The following is a 16,232-nucleotide window of genomic DNA, read 5'->3' on the forward strand; positions in this document are numbered from 1 at the left end:
CACCCCTCTCCCCACTTGAGCATTGATGAAAAGACATTGTTAGTACATTCCACTAGTCAAATTCTTAAGAATGACCTGGGTAAACAGTACCTTAATCACTGTCCTTTTGAAAGCTAAATTTACATTCTACAATTTCTTCCTATGGAAATAAATTTTAAAAACACGCAGAAAGGATTAGAGCTATCACAGCTCTATTTTTAAATTGCCAAGTTAACTCCAGAAATTAGAAGTGCATTTCCCTCCGTGGAATCCTGATTCACATGTCAAAGAATGACTTGGATTTTATACATTTACTTTGGAAACTTTGAGATGCCTGTCAAATGACAAACCAACTGCACAAACATTCCAGTGACATTTAACTGCTACCAAACTGCTAAACGTGGATCTTTAATAGGACACAGCTGTTAGTGTCACGCTACCTCAAAGTCTGCACCAAGATTTGATTGTTCTGAGCCCTTTACCCAACAATGAAATCCCCAGGGGAGGATTTGTTCTGTTTTGTTTTTCTCATGCAGCAACCCCCAACCCTATGAGGATAACAGGTGGACTGTGGCCATCCCCAATCACATGTATGCTCACAGTCTCTCTCTCTCTCTCTCTCACACACACACACACACACCCTATTCAGAACCATTGTTTGCAGTTCTTCAACTACTTTAACAAAAGGCTCGGGGCCTACTAAGAAGAGTAAGGACTCAACTCTCAGCGGCTCCAGACCAGAGGCTGGGAGAAGGGATACCCTGAAGGGCAAAGCCAACAAAGGGCAAAGGTGGATCACAACTACAGAGTGACTGCAGGGCCTGGGGCCTTCCACCGGCCGTGCTGCCTCTCACACATGGCCGGCCTGCCGAGCCTGCCTGTTGCGCGAACCTCCTGTACTCGCCACTGCCTTTCCGACCCTTGGTTTTAAAGCATTCATAAGCCATTACTGCAGCAGGTGCTCCATAAATTGCCAAAACGACATCAGCAGGCTTCTACTGAAAGTATTTCTCCATTGCTGAATAGCCAAAACTTACCTGTATCACCGTCTTCAAAAAGCAGAAAGTTACTGACAAGTCATTTTTATGTAAGCTTTCCTTTGTATGGTAATGAGATCAAAGTAAAATATGCAGCCTCCCCTGTACATTTTAGATCCTCAAATAGTACCTCTTTAAAAGTGCACTGCATTTCTAAATAGGCAATTTCTCAAGCACTTACCTCAGTATTAAATAATTTCCTTAATCTGAATCATTTATATAATGACGCCACCAGACTCATCTTGTAAAAATGCACTTGTAGTCAAATATAATTACATGTATACAGCAACAGCTGCTAATAAATTAAATGACATCCTTCACCTAGAGGTGCCGAAGGCTCTAATTCAAAAGTTTATAAGGAATGGTAGAGAATATTAAAATGTAGCATAATCCTCAATATCTAGTAGGCACCTCCAAAAAAGGCAAAATAATTGAACTGTTGGTTTAAGTACTTGACTTAAAGAGCAGATTCACCCAAGGTGCCTGGCTGGCTCAGTCAGTGGAGTTTGTGGTTCTTGATCTCGGGATGTGAGTTCAAGTGCCACGTTGGGTATAGAGATCACTTAAAAATAAAGTATTTCAGAAAAAAAAAAAAAGGCAGATTTGCCCAAGTGTCCATTTAGACTATGGGTAGAAAAGTAAGCAAACAGGTAAGAATGAGAACACATACCAAGATTAAATAAACAGGCATAAGTAAGCTCCTTAAGTAACAGCAAGGATAAGAACAAAAAATGCCATAGAAAAGACTGACTAGGTACCCAAAATCACTCCGAAATTCTCAGACATACATGTAGTAAGTTCAACAGGTTTGTGCCAATAAGCAAATTAAAAGGACACATGCCAAATTCTAAGTATTCGAGTCAGCTGACTTAATTAACTGGAAATTTTACTAATTACAAGTTAAATCTGATTCTTGGCCAACGTTAACACTTCAAAACTTCCTGATTTCCTCATTCGATTCTTCCATTACACAAATTGACACCAAAAAAGAAAATAATTTATGAACATACTAACTAAAAATTCAGTAGAACTGTAAACATTTATAGCCAAAACAGTAAATAAATAATCCAACCCATGAGGGACTAACTACGTTCTCTAAAACGAACCATGGATATTATGAGTGTCTTCTCCAGGGTTTTGACTATTCCAGGGGAATGCAATACTTAATAAAGTATACGAATGAAAATCAGAAAAAAATTCTATTTAAATATTTGCATTCATAGAAGACACATTTAAATGCCATGAAGTGATCTCCTGAGGAAGAAGAGAGCATCATCACATATGACAAAGGACACTTACTCCAAAGAGATGCGTAAGGGGGAATAGGAAACAGGCCTGTTTCCACTATACAGCAAATCTTGAAAGGGCTTCAATTCTCAGAAAGATGTCCCTAAAAACACATTTGAAGAGAAAACCACTCAAAGAAATGCTTACCAGATAAACCCTTGACCAAGTTCATGTATTTAATAGTTTCCTGTGCATTATCATATCAAAAATCACAGAAAAGGTAACAGCCTTAGGGCAGCACAGTGACATCTTGGTTTAAAAGGGTTTAGCAGAGGGGTGCCTGCGTGGTACAGTCACTCAAGCAACCGCCTCTTGATTTGCGCTCAGGTCCTGATCTCAGGGTCTTGAGATGGAGCAGGCGCCCCCCCCACTCCCCCACCCCCATTCCTCTAGCTCCCTGCTCAGCGGGGGTTTGCTTATCCCTCCCCCTCTGCCCCTCCCCCTGCTCATGCACACTCTCTAAAATAAATAAAATCTTTAAAAAAAAATAAAAGGGTTTAGCAGAGTACTTTAGAAAGTTACGGAACAGAACAAGGGCTTCATCTTTCCTTCATTTTCTTTCATCCGTAAAATACAGTGGCATTTATCTCCTATTTCCTTTTCAGCCCCTGAGACCTGTAAGGGGAATAAATGAAATAACAATTTTGGTCCCTTTGAACAAGGTTGCTTCTATAAACCTTATTTTTTTCTCACGAATCAAAGACTGGCTTGCACAGGTCACAGTATCTCAATGGGCCAAAATAAAAAATCATAAATGGCACTATCCACTCTACAGAGTATTTTCAGATTCATACTTTAATCTCAAGAGTCAATGGGGCAGGACGACCTCACCTCAGAATATTACAAGTTGGGCCCACTCGCCAGATTTATTAGCCTAAGGCAAGGACTCAGGTCTTGAACTTTAAAACCTAAGTTCTATTTACTACACCACTTAATGTCCCAAGTCACAGAGAACTTATATTTGTGAGAAACTGTATGAAAGAAGATGTTTTCTTATCCACCAGCCCTGCCAAAATAATAACTGTAAGGTTACAAACCACCTTATATAAACACCAACATTGAGGTAAGTTTATTTACCTCATAATGGTACCTCCTCATTCAGGTTACCTTTAAAAATCAAGGGCTAACAACTCAACAACAAAAACACAACAGAATTCAAAAATAGACAAAGGTCTTAAATAGACATTTCTCCAAAGGGGGATATACAAATAGCCAATAAGCACATGAAAAGATGCTCAACCTTTGGGAAATGCAAATCAAAACCACCTTCACACCATTAGAATGGCTATTATAATTTTTTTTAACTTTTTTAAATTTTTTAGGGGCGCCTGGGTGGCTCAGTCGTTAAGCATCTGCCTTCGGCTCAGGGCGTAATCCCGGAGTCCTGGGATCGAGCCCCACATCAGGTTCTTCCACTGGGAGCCTGCTTCTTCCTCTCCCACTCCCCTTGCTTGTGTTCCCTCTCTCGCTGGCTGTCTCTCTCTCACTGTCAAAAAAATAAATAAAATCTTAAAAAAAAAAAAAAAAACTTTTTAAAATTTTTTAAACTTTTTGAAAATATTTTTTAACATGCATATTATAATTTTTTAAACGAAATTAAGTGTAGGCAAAGATGTGGTGCAATTAGAACCCCTGTGAATTGCTGGTGGGAATTTAAAATGGTATATCCGCTGTGGAACACAGTTCGAGGGATCCTCAACAATTTAAGAATTACTATATGACCCAGAAATTCCTCTCCTCGGTATACACCAAAAAAAAAAAAAACTCAAAGGAGGAACGAACAAATACTCAGACATCAATATTCATAGCAGTATGTATTCCTCTCAATAGCCAACAGGTTGAAACACAAACGTCCATTAACAGGTGAGTGGGTAAACAAAACGTATCACATACAATGGAATTTTACTCAGTCTTAAAAAGGAATGAAATTGTCACTTGTTAGAACACGGGTGAACCTTGAAAACTCTGTGCTTAGTGAAATAAGCCAGAAACAAAAGGACAAATATTATATGATTCCTCTTACATGAAGTACTCAGAATAGGCAAATTCAGAAACAAAGCAGAATAAAGGTTACCTGGGGCTGGAGAGGAGGAACAAAGGGGGAGTTACTGTTTAATGGGTACAAAGTCTATGTTTGGGATGATGAAAAAGATCTGGAAATATACAGTAGTGACAGCTTACAACATTGTGAATGTACTTAATTCTGCTAAACTGTACACCACGAAACAGTGAAGAGGGTAAGTTCTACGTATTTTTAATTTATTTTATGTATATTTTACCACAATAAAAAAAAAACTCAAGGGCTAAATCTATAGTTGCCAAAAACTGAAGACATAAGCAAAGAAAGTACGAAGTGTTAAAACATCCCCTAATGAATACCGTGAGCCACAAAGTCAGCATGCCAGCTTCTAATATAAATCAGGTTTAATACTGTTGCCAACTGACACCAGAGACCTGTTTTCCCAAAACAAATGAGAATATTACCTAAGGTTTCAGATCTGCCGGAAACAAACTATGAATTTGATATCTAAGACCAACATACTTGGGGAGTAGAGAGAGATGATATAATCCAACTTATGAGAAGTTCGAAACGAAGTAAGTGAAGCTCAGAGTTACCTTTCCACGACCCTACAACCAGTTAATGATAAAATGACTAGAACAGCTCAGGTCTCTTTCTCCTAAACCAATGCTTTTCTATATTCAGTTTAGTTTGACCATATTACTTAGCCTCCCTCTCAAGATATAGATAGCATTCATTTTTCAAAAGCTTATTCAAATGTCCTGAAAGTTGTATTTCAAAGGTCACCCTATAACTCTTAAATCTACTTCCCTTGGCGGGGGCGGGGGGAGTTGGGGAGGGCTCATTCTCATACTCCTGATCACTAAAGAATTAATAAGCTGGCACAATATCCTATGGAGGTGATTTCAAAAGAACGAAGACTAAACTCAAATCCTAGAAAAATGGAAAATCAAGATACCTAAACAGCTTAAGGGTTTCACTTTGCTAACAGGTAGAAGGGACAAAAGAGTCTTCACACCTAAATGACTGACTACAAAAGGACAACCATTGGCGTCACCCACATCCGTAATCAAATGCACCTCCAGGGCTTAAGCATTCCACCAGCTCGGAAGCTCTCAGCTAAGACGACAAAATCCAAGACTCTATTTGAGAAAAACGTCCAAGAGCTCACTTGGGTAAAAAGACGAATCTTATATGGGAAGTTATTTGCTAATCTTCTAGTTTAGAGATAAATTCGGGACTACTTCAAGAAAGCAACACACAATACAACAATGAGCAAAGCCAGAAAAGACAAGGAGCAACTAAAATGCTATCGCAAACTCTCACGGGTAAACAAATGCATAAAAGCTCATTACGGCCGCTAAACAAGGAAAGTTATGGAACTCTCCTGCCCACAACATTCCACGGAAACTTCAGTCAAACACATACCTTTGTCCCCTTCCAAGATGTAGTGCCTAAAACTTTGAGAAAAACTTCACATATCACCTTCCACTTCCCCACTCAACACCAATGCCTTGATCTTCGAAATGTGGTCACCAAGTGATGGTTCTTCGAAATGCAGTCACCAAATATTTACTGAGCTCTTCTGTGATAGATGCTATTGGGGATACAAAGACATTAGTGACCTGTTCACTGTTATCAAGAGCCTTATAACCCAGTGGAAAATAAAAGATGTTTACACATTAAAAAAACTTCAAACAGTGTAGATGAGCTTGGCTCTGGCATCAGACTAAACTGAGTTAAAACCTAAGCCTTGACCTTTTAAGACTTAAGCTCTCTACACCTCGGTTACCGTATGGATGATGCGGACAATACCTATGCTGTAGTGTGATTGTGAGGTAAAAATGAAACAAGCAACATGTTCATTAACACAGCGCTTGGTGCAAAGTAAGCACTCAAAAGTCAGCAATATCCTTGTTCATTATTATGACAACAGAAATACAAATGCTTCCACAATGGCGCCGAAGTGTGAAGACCAGAAGACACTCTCTTACTGAGGGGATCGAGCAAGTCTGAGAGAAATGCTCGAACTCAAGCTGCATCTTGAGAGAAAGGTCTTGTGAAAAGTGAACAGAGAGACCTGAGTTATAACCTGGGTCTGAAGCTAGCTAATTCGTTTTGTGGCCTGGGCAGCGGAGGAATATCTAACACTTTAGGGTCTCGGTTTCTTCATCTATAACTTGAAAAGGCTGAATTAAATGACTGCTAAAATCTTCTGGAGCCAACATTCTGTGATTTGGTGTAGGAGCCTGGTAGGCAAAGTGAAGGAAAAGAATCCCATATACGGTTTACGGAATGGCTTATGAAAATTCAGAAAATACACAGCTGTACAAAAGACAGGGAAGAATCTTCTGGCTACAACACAGGATCCAACAGGGGGGTGCCAGGGGATGAGACTGCAGGAGAGTGGCATAATAAAAGAAGAGAATCTAACCAACAAGAGAAGGATATGATAAAACAGCAGAGAGAGCAGAGATATGAAGATAAGAAGATAGGAAGATAAACTGAGATATGAAGATTAAGATGGTGACAATCAGGAGCCTGAATGGATGGAATTCGGGGGTGATGAATGGGAACCGAATGGGAACTAGCCACGGGGAAGATTTACAAATCCCCAAATTCTTGCCCTAAGGCTTTGGATTAATTTGAAACACTGCTTTTAGAAAAGCCCCTTAAAGTCTCCAGGTTCAAGCTTTTATTTCTTTCAATTCTAAAATTCTAGGATTCTAAGATACTGACACAAGGGATCTGGATTGAAGCCCGGGCTTTTTTCCAAAGGTCCCTGGATGATTTTAACGTACAACCGGGGGTGAGTATCATTGTCTCGAGGAAGAGAAAGAAGAAGGAGGAGTAAGTAGGCCAAAAGCGATGGGGACAGGATTCTGGGGTTCAACTGGTAGGAGCTGTAAGAATACACAAATTTATATAGTAAGAAAAACTGATCTTTTCAGGATTTTAAAATCCAACCTGGTAAGTGCCACTACATTTCTTGGTAGCCACAGAAAACAGATGTATTAACTCTACTTTGGGAAATCAGAGAAGACTTTACAGAAAAGTTGACACGTGAGCTGTGCCTTTTACCGGGACCAGGGTTTAAAAGAATTGATTCTTAAACATATAAAGGCTTATCATTTTTTTTAAATATCAGGTTCAATTATTAATTATCATAATTTCCTTTCTTCAAAAATGTCATTTATCTTTATACTTTAAAAGGCCAAAACATCTAAGGATCTTATTCACAGGGAAAAAATCTTCAATAATTTTTATTAAGGTTTTATTTATTTATTTATTTATTTGAGAGAAAGAGAGCATAACAGCAGGCTGGGGAGCAGAGGGAGAGGGACAAAAAGACTCCGTGCTGAGTACAGAGCTGAACAGGGGCTCGATCTCACAACCCTGAGATCATGACCTGAGCTGAAATCAAGAGTTGGAATGCTTAACCAACTGAGCCACCCAGATACCCCTCCAATCATTTCCAACAGACATTTCAGAGAAGAGCAATGGTTTTATCAAGCGTTCCACTTCCTTAAAAATATTTCTTGTGTAAAAGTAAAACATATACAAATATATATACAAAAACAGAATATCAATAAAAATGTATGATGGGCTATAGTAATGATGTTCAGGAAATCAAAGGTATATTGAAGAGATCTTCATTTTGATATTTTCTTTTTATTTCTAATTTACTGACCTCCATTTGTTTTTACTTAAGCAATTTTACCATATATATTCCCTATACGATGCCTCAAATCCTTTGTTACGGTGATGGAGAAAATAAGTACCTCTCTAAGTACACAGACTGGTATTTCTCATACAAGAGGCACCAAGCCTTTCTGGTGTTATATGGACAATCCAGTACAGATTTCAGTTGCACTGATTCACAATTCATTAATAGCATGAATGGGAAAGAAAGAAATCAAATTCTTCCAGTTGCTGTCACCATCTGGAAAATTTACAGAATGGACTTTAGATACTACATACGATAGTCATAGTTTCTGCAGTTAAAGCAACTTCACATATTTTTTAAAGTGTTGGCTTTTGAAAAAAAATGATAGTTTTCTTATAGATATAAAAATGATCTTATGACGTTATCTTACAAACCAACCATGCCTCATACTGAAGAGGAATATTTCTAACTCAAACACAGTATAATCTTTTATTTACTCCAAAACTTAACTCAATGATGAATAAATACAGAATTCCATAGTACTTCTTTCTATTCTCAGAGAAGACATGGTTTTTCGAGACACAATATTTTTGTTTTCTTTAGTATAGTATGCATCTGTATTACTTGTACTTCTGCCCAACATTCAATAAATGTTCAAAGTATTTAAAAACCGGCAATTCGTATTTATTACTTAACAAAAGAGGCACGATAGTGACTACTGAGGGCATAATAATAAAACTTAGCCACACTTATTCTGGGAAAGAAAATCTACTAAACTGAAAAGAATGACTGCTTATTGGACGACCATTTTCCACATTAAACTCTCTAACGGGAAAAGACAATTTAGAAAAACTAACACGTTTTTTTAAATGTCAGACAGTAACTTCCCAGAGGGTCAGAAACATGACGTAAGGCTTATGATGTACAAAACAGATCTTCACAAATTCAGTTATACATTTAAACTTCTGATGAAACTTTATCTGTTTACCCAAATCAGAGGAAATAAAGGTGTTTGCAGGAAACAGGCAGCAGCTTATTGATCCAGCATTTCGAGGCTGACCTTCTCCATGTGGAATGTTTAGCCGCATTACGTTGGAATAAATGGCAAAGGTTAGGATACAAACCCCTTCTGGTTTCCTGAGGATGGACTTTATAACTGTGAAATATGTTGAAACCCTTGCTTTTCCAAATTCACCGTCCTTTAATCCATGGCCCAGGAAGTAGACCATCAGAAGAGGAAGAAATTCATAAAGATGCTGTTCAAGACAAAATCTGACAACAGTCACTCTTGAAATATTTTGTTCTGGCGCACCTGGCTGGCTCAGTCAGAAGAGAACACGACTCTTGATCTCGGGGTTATGGGTTTGAGCCCCACATTGGGTGTAGAGATAACTTAAATAAACTTAAAAAAAGAAAAGAAATATTTGTTCCAATAAAAACCAAATCCTAAGACAACTGTATAGATGGTTAAAAAAAAAAAAAAAATCACAGAACATAAAATGAGAAAAGACCTTTGAGATCACTAACTTCACCCTGCTCTCCTACCTGTTGATGAATTAAGACTTGGTAGTAAGGTTTTACTCTGCTCTAACGGCACTTTCCTGTAATACAGATGCTTTTTTTGTGCTATGGCTTATAAAGACTTGACCCTGTTCTCCAAAGGAAATTTTACTGCCTTTAAAGAAACATATTCCTTGCTTTCAGAGTCTGATAGGATCATGTCAAAAGGACTTAGGCACCGACTCGAAGGGGCTCCCATTGGTCAAAGCTGGGACAATATGAACATTAAAAGAATAACTGAATTGACTATACTTGATTGAAAGATGATGAATACATAAAAATCCACAAGGTCAAAAAAGAGAAAGACAAAAAACAAGAACTAACTTGTACACAAATGGCTTATCCTGAAATGTAGTTAAGGTTGAAAATTCCCGCACTAAAATAAAAATTGTGTTTCACAGTAATCAAATAGCCCGCATTGAAGAAGGAAAGCTGTTTTGCACAGAAAATTGCAAGCTTATAAAGTTGAAGGAATGATAAAACTTAAAAATCCCGTTTTAGGGGACAGAGTTTCAGTCTTACAAAATGAACAGTTCTGGAGACTAGCTGTACAACAATGGCACTGTACCCTTAAAAATGGTTAAGATGTTAAATTTTAATGTTATGTGTATTTGATCACCACTCTTCTTTAAAATCCCATTTTATGATCACGTTGCCACCCCCAATGGATAACTGATTCAGGTGAGAGTCACCAATGGAAAACAACATTATTTAGATGAAAGACCGATATGAAGTCGATGTTTGTATGGTGTCAAAGTCTCACTCCTCCCAGATTACATCCTACTCTCAAAGGGGAAAACAGAATTTTATAATGAGGAGATCAACCTTTATCTTAATCAATCTTAGCTACAATAATACTGAGAAAACATGATATGGCCCCTGACAAGAGGTAATATGAAACATACAACTTGGCTATTAAATACTCCTACCAAAACTGTTTATTCTCAATTAACTGAGCCTATAGCTCTAAATTTTATTTCGTGTTAAATAAAGAATATGGAAGACTACTTTGTATACCACCACGTGGAGATAATCAGAGAGTCTGAAGAAAGAGTCAGAAAGAGATAGTCTACTAGACACTGGGCCTCTGCTTGTATCTCTTCAACAGGTCACTGTCATGAAGACAGTGAAAAGGGATGGGAAGAGGACTATTTTAGATAACAAGAGACTTAAATGACAAAACCAATAACCAAATGTGGTATGTGCTCCTTGACAGAATCCCAGTTTGATAAATAAACTATATAGGATGTCACAGGGATGATTAAAGAGATTTTCATTTAGACTGAATATTAGATAATATTAGAAGACTATTGCCAACCGATTGTTATATATAAGAATAGTGTTCTGGTTAAACGGGAAAATGTACATATTCTCTTTACAAATACATAATAAAGAAATTGGGGTAAAATGTCATGAGTTCTATAATTTATTTTAAATTACTTCAGAGAAAAAATATACGGTAAAAAGTCAATGCAATGGAAAAAAGTATCTAGGCAATGATCATCAATGGCTGCTAAAAACCCAGTAGGCAAAAGCTTGATGGGAAGTTTACCATGGATGGATCAAGCTGACTGGCAACACCTGAATCCACTGATCAACCTTCAACCCAAGAAAACAGCCAATCATACACTATGTGTCTTGAAGAAATGCAGTAAGAAACAAACACAAATTTGTATGAAGAATTCTCCAAACCACCATCACCATCAGAATCAACCTTGAATCTGATTAAGCCCCAGATCTACCTACCAATTCAAAAGGATATTCACAAGAGAGAAACATATTAACCACCAAAAAGGGATGCAATCAAGAATATCCAAAATGTGGGCAATTCTAAAGAAACAATACGGTTTCTACAACAAAGAAACAAAAAAAAAAAGAAGAGAAAGAATCTACATAGTAAGATATCTAAGAGACATATCAACCAAATGAATTGTAGACCTCATTTGGGTCCTGATTTGAACACAAACCAACCATAAAAACATTTACGAAACAAATGGGAATATATGAAAACTCACAAATATTTGCTATTAAGGAAATATTAAATTTTTAGATGTGACAATGGATTTATGGTTTCATTTTTTCATAAATGCTTATCTACTACAGACATACAAAAAAGTATTTACAAGTGAAGTGATATAATATCTAGGACTTGCTTTAAAATCATCCAGCAAGTGGCACCTGGGCAGCTCAGTCAGTTAAGCATCTGCCTTTAGCTCAGGTCATGATCTCAGGGTCCTGGGATCAAGCCCTTCGCCGTGCCCCACCCCCCCATCCCCCCCACCCCGTTTGGCTCCCTGATGAGCAAGGAATCTGCTTAACCCTCTCCCTCTGCCCCTCCCCACACTACTCGTGCACTCACTCTCACTCTCAAATAAATAAAAAGTCTTTTTAAAAAATAAAAATAAAATAAAACCATCCAGCAAGATACAGGGTAGGGAGACAGGTGTTTGGCGGCATGTAGATGACACAAAATTGACCATGTTAATAATTAGCTAGAAGATGGGTTCATCAAGGGGCAGCTGGGTGGCTCAGTCGGTTGGGCGCCTGCCTTCAGCTCGGGTCATGATCTCAGGGTCCTGGGATCGAGTCCCGCATCGGGCTCCCTGCTCAGTGGGGAGTCTGTTTCTCCCTCTTCCCTTCCTTGTGCTCTCTCTCTCTCTCTGTTTCAAATAAATAAATAAAATTAAAAAAAAAAAAAGAAGAAGATGGGTTCATCGAGATTCATTATTCTATGTATTGGTTCCATTACAAAAAGTTTAAAAAAAAAAGCAAGCAGGGAATGAAGCCTCATCAAAGCACCTTCACCTAATCACAGAATCTTCGTCACCTACTACCTAACATAATAAATACCAACTAAAGTAAAACAAAATCTAGCAAAAGATTTACCAACAGTGACAAGAGAAAGGAAAAGTTTGTAAGGCCTATGCCACAAGCCTCACCACAGATGAAAAACGGGAAGAGCCTGGTGAAGAGCAGTGTGAACCCATACCCAACTTTTACAAAGTGTACCAAACATGAGGGGGGAAACTAGGTGGGGGCATATGGATGTACATTACACTATCTTCTCTATTTGTACATCTGAAGTTTTTCATGATATAAAGTGATCGCCACAGAACACATTTACTTGATTTTCCACATATATTGGTTGCTTTCTGACTTGCTGTCTTCCCACTTTTATCCTTTTATTGCAACCACCAAGGGAGGGGGCAGGGGCCATAGTCACCAACAGTACTTGCTTACTGGGTGGGAAATTTAACTAGCAAAACTGAAATGTTTCCATATTGTGCTAGAAAAATTGAGACTGATTTTACTGTAAAATGTCTCACTTTAACTGAAAACCTGGTTTGTGGTCTGTAGAAATTACTAAGGCATCTGCTTTCTCCCTTTCTTTTTTGGAAAGGAAGCTGGACTAAAACTCTTGTGTAATTTGTATTTGGATGTGGTGTTTGCAGAGGATTATTATCTTCCCAAATTTCTAAGTGGTTCCATCTGCTTTTATGGGAAATTTGGCTTAGAATGATTTGAGAAAATGAAGAACTAAGTAAGAAATCCAATCGCCTTTACAATTAGTCTTGGTATACTCTTTGAGTGGTTTTAAGAAATAACAGAACTAAAGACATATACATAGCAAAAAAAAAAAAAAAAAAATTTTTTTTTATTGAACCCGAAGCTGATAAAAAGTCTCTATGTAACTATCAATTCACAAAACAGAACAGGTTAAAACTATGCCACAGGGATAAAATCAGCAAAATAAAAATTGTAGGAATGATACAGGACAAACAGTCCAAGTTCTTCAAAAAAATAGATAACAAGGAAATATAAAGGAGAAAAAGAGACAGAACCTATAAAGAGAATCACAATTCCACATGTGTGCACCTAATTTGGATCCTATTTCAAACAAAAAAAAACGAAAGAAAACAAAAACAAATTGGAAATCTGAACAAAATGAATATTTGATGATATTAAAAATTAACCTTTAATCTGTTTAGGTGTAATAAAGACATTGTGATTTTTTTTTTTCGAGAGTCTTAGCTTTTAGAAATATATATTGAGGACACCTGGGTGGCTCAGTCAGTTAAGTGTCTGTCTTCGGCTCAGGTCATGGTCCCAGGGTCCTTAGATCAAGCCCCATATCAGGCTCTCTGCTCCAAGGGGAGCCTGCTTCTCCCTCCCCCTCTGCCACTCCCCCTGCTTGTGCTCATATGCTCTCTCTCTTTTTCTCTCTCTGTCAAATAAATAAATAAAATCTTTAAAAAAAAAGAAAAAAGAAAGAAAGAAACATATATCAAGGGGCACCTGGCTGACTGGCTCAGTCAGAGGAACATGCGACTCTTGACTATGAGTTCAAGCCCCATATTGGGTATAGAGATTATTTAAAATGAATAAATAAAAAAAATTTTTAAGATATATTGAAATACATGTAGATGGAATGAAAAGATGCCTAGGATTTGCTTCAAAATAATCCTGTTACAGGTGAAGTGAATAGGGATATAGATAAAGCAAGGCTAGCTACCAGCTGACTGCTGTTAAGCTGGGTGATGGGGATACACTGGGTGGGGAGAGCCACCATACTATTCAATTTCCTTTAGTACATATTTAAAACTTTCCAAATAAAGCTGTTTCATTAAAAAAAAAAAAAAGGAAATAACAAAGTTACCTTATGCATTTTTTAACTTTTTAAATTTTTTTAATATCTAAAAGAGAACAGTGAGACATTTTTTACCTAAAGAAGATTATTAACAAATAAATTTAGAATTAGTATTTTTCATCTTGAAACAACTTTAATCGCCTTATTAAAATTTTAGCAAGTCACAAAATGAGAATCATAAAATCTTAAGACTTGGTGTCGTCAAAGTTCCACCTCCCAACCAGCGAATCGCCTTCCCACCTCCCAAGAGGCAATTACCAGCCTCTGGCGGAGGTCCTGCAAACCCTGGGAAAGTCACTTCCTCCCAAGACAACCCACTCCAGTCTCTGCCTGCTCCAACTGTCAAAAAGCTTCTCTTATACCAAAAAGAAAACTTTCCTTCTTCAGGTCTGTTTTACCCATGAAAAAAAGGGTTTTTAAAACACAGATCACAGTCCATTCATGAGTTGTGAAATCAAGTTGGTAAATTGTTGACTGGTATTATTATTATTACTATGCAGAAAAGAAAATCTTGGAGTGAATCGCACATAGTAAAGCTAAGACCTAATTTATGAAGCTTGTTTCTGGTTTTTACATACACACACACACACACACACAGACTTCCATACTGGTAAAGGGCCAAGATATAAAATCTATGTCTTATAGTGGGTTTTGTCAAAAAAAAAAAAAAAAAGTTAAAAACCCAGTACTCAATGGGTGTCTGGGTGGCTCAGTCGGTTGAGTGTCCAATTCTTGGTTTCAGCTCAGGTCAGAATCTCAGGGTCCTAGGATCAAGCCCCTTGTCAGGCTCTGTGCTCAGCAGGGAGTATGCTTGAGATTCTCTCTTCTCCCTCTCCCTCTGCCCCTCCCCCCGCTCATGCTCTCTCTTGCTCTCTCTCTCTCAAATAAATTAATTTTAAAAAAAGAAAGAAAGCCAGTGCTCAAAAGATAGCTCTCAAAACACCACAACAAGTTGCTCGCCCCCTCAGTTATTTCAACAGCTAGTTCCTCCTGTTGCTATGGTTTCTCCCAACCTTAACATCCCAGGCACCCTTCAGGGACAATGCTTCAGTTTGTCTGACCTTCCACTAGTTTTTATCGAACATAGTATCATGTTCTATGTAGTACATACTACATAGCCCTTAAAACGCAGTACCTAAAACCAACAAAATATTCCAAGTCAGAACAGAATATCAATTACAGCCCACATTCCACCCTAAATATTTCACATATTCATTTAAAAACTTCCTTTGAGGGGCGCCTGGGTGGTACAGTGGTTAAGCGTCTGCCTTCGGCTCAGGGCGTTATCCCGGCATTATGGGATCGAGCCCCACATCAGGCTCCTCCGCTATGAGCCTGCTTCTTCCTCTCCCACTCCCCATGCTTGTGTTCCCTCTCTCGCTGCTGTCTCTATCTCTGTCAAATAAATAAATAAAATCTTTAAAAAAAAAACAAAACTTCCTTTGAGATACTGGTAGAGACTCCTCAAAGTGAGAAAGACTTGGCCTGGAAAGAAAATTATGATGGCTGGTGAAGTCTTGGGTGACACAAAATTAGTCAAGAGCTCAGAGTCAAAGGCTGAGGACAGAATCCCAGGAAACAGGGAAGAGCCGAAGAGATAGTGAGAGGAAAAGAAGTTTTAAAGAACAGACACAGAATAAAGCACTGAACACATCAAAAGAGAATGTCAAAGACAATGCTGTCAAGAACGTCAAAAATTGGGGTGCCTGGGTGGTGCAGTCGTTAAGCGTCTGCCTTCGGCTCAGGGCGTGATCCCAGTGTTCTGGGATTGAGCCTCACATCAGTCTCCTCTGCTATGAGCCTGCTTCTTCCTCCCCCACTCCCCCTGCTTATGTTCCCTCTCTCGCTGGTTGTCTGTCTCTGTCAAATAAATAAATAAATAAAATCTTTAAAAAAAAAATGTCAAAAATAATATAGGGGAAGAAAGCATTCAATAGATTTGACCACAGGGCCATCTATTACCTGGATTAGAGTAATGTCAGTGCACTGGTAAGACCACAAGTCAACATGCTTTGTACTGAGGAATACAAAGGC

At 38.1% G+C, this 16,232-nt stretch overlaps 1 protein-coding gene across 12 annotated transcripts in view; it reads right to left on the minus strand.

Annotated features, from left to right (window-relative positions):
- The window catches only part of EPB41L2 (erythrocyte membrane protein band 4.1 like 2), a 208,470-nt gene that overhangs the window by 178,252 nt on the left and 13,986 nt on the right, over positions 1-16,232 (minus strand). The window contains exon 2 of one of the 12 annotated variants that reach the window (XM_087865487.1): positions 5,752-5,920. The exons of the other annotated variants lie outside the window; for them this stretch is intronic. The gene's annotated coding sequence lies outside the window, so the exon portion shown is untranslated. The remainder of the gene's footprint in view (positions 1-5,751; positions 5,921-16,232) is intronic. 12 annotated transcript variants of the gene reach the window in all.

The sequence above is a fragment of the Ursus americanus genome, chromosome 11 (assembly GCF_024610735.1).
Source record: "Ursus americanus isolate L20-20 chromosome 11, mUrsAme1.1.p, whole genome shotgun sequence".
Lineage (NCBI taxonomy): Eukaryota > Metazoa > Chordata > Mammalia > Carnivora > Ursidae > Ursus > Ursus americanus.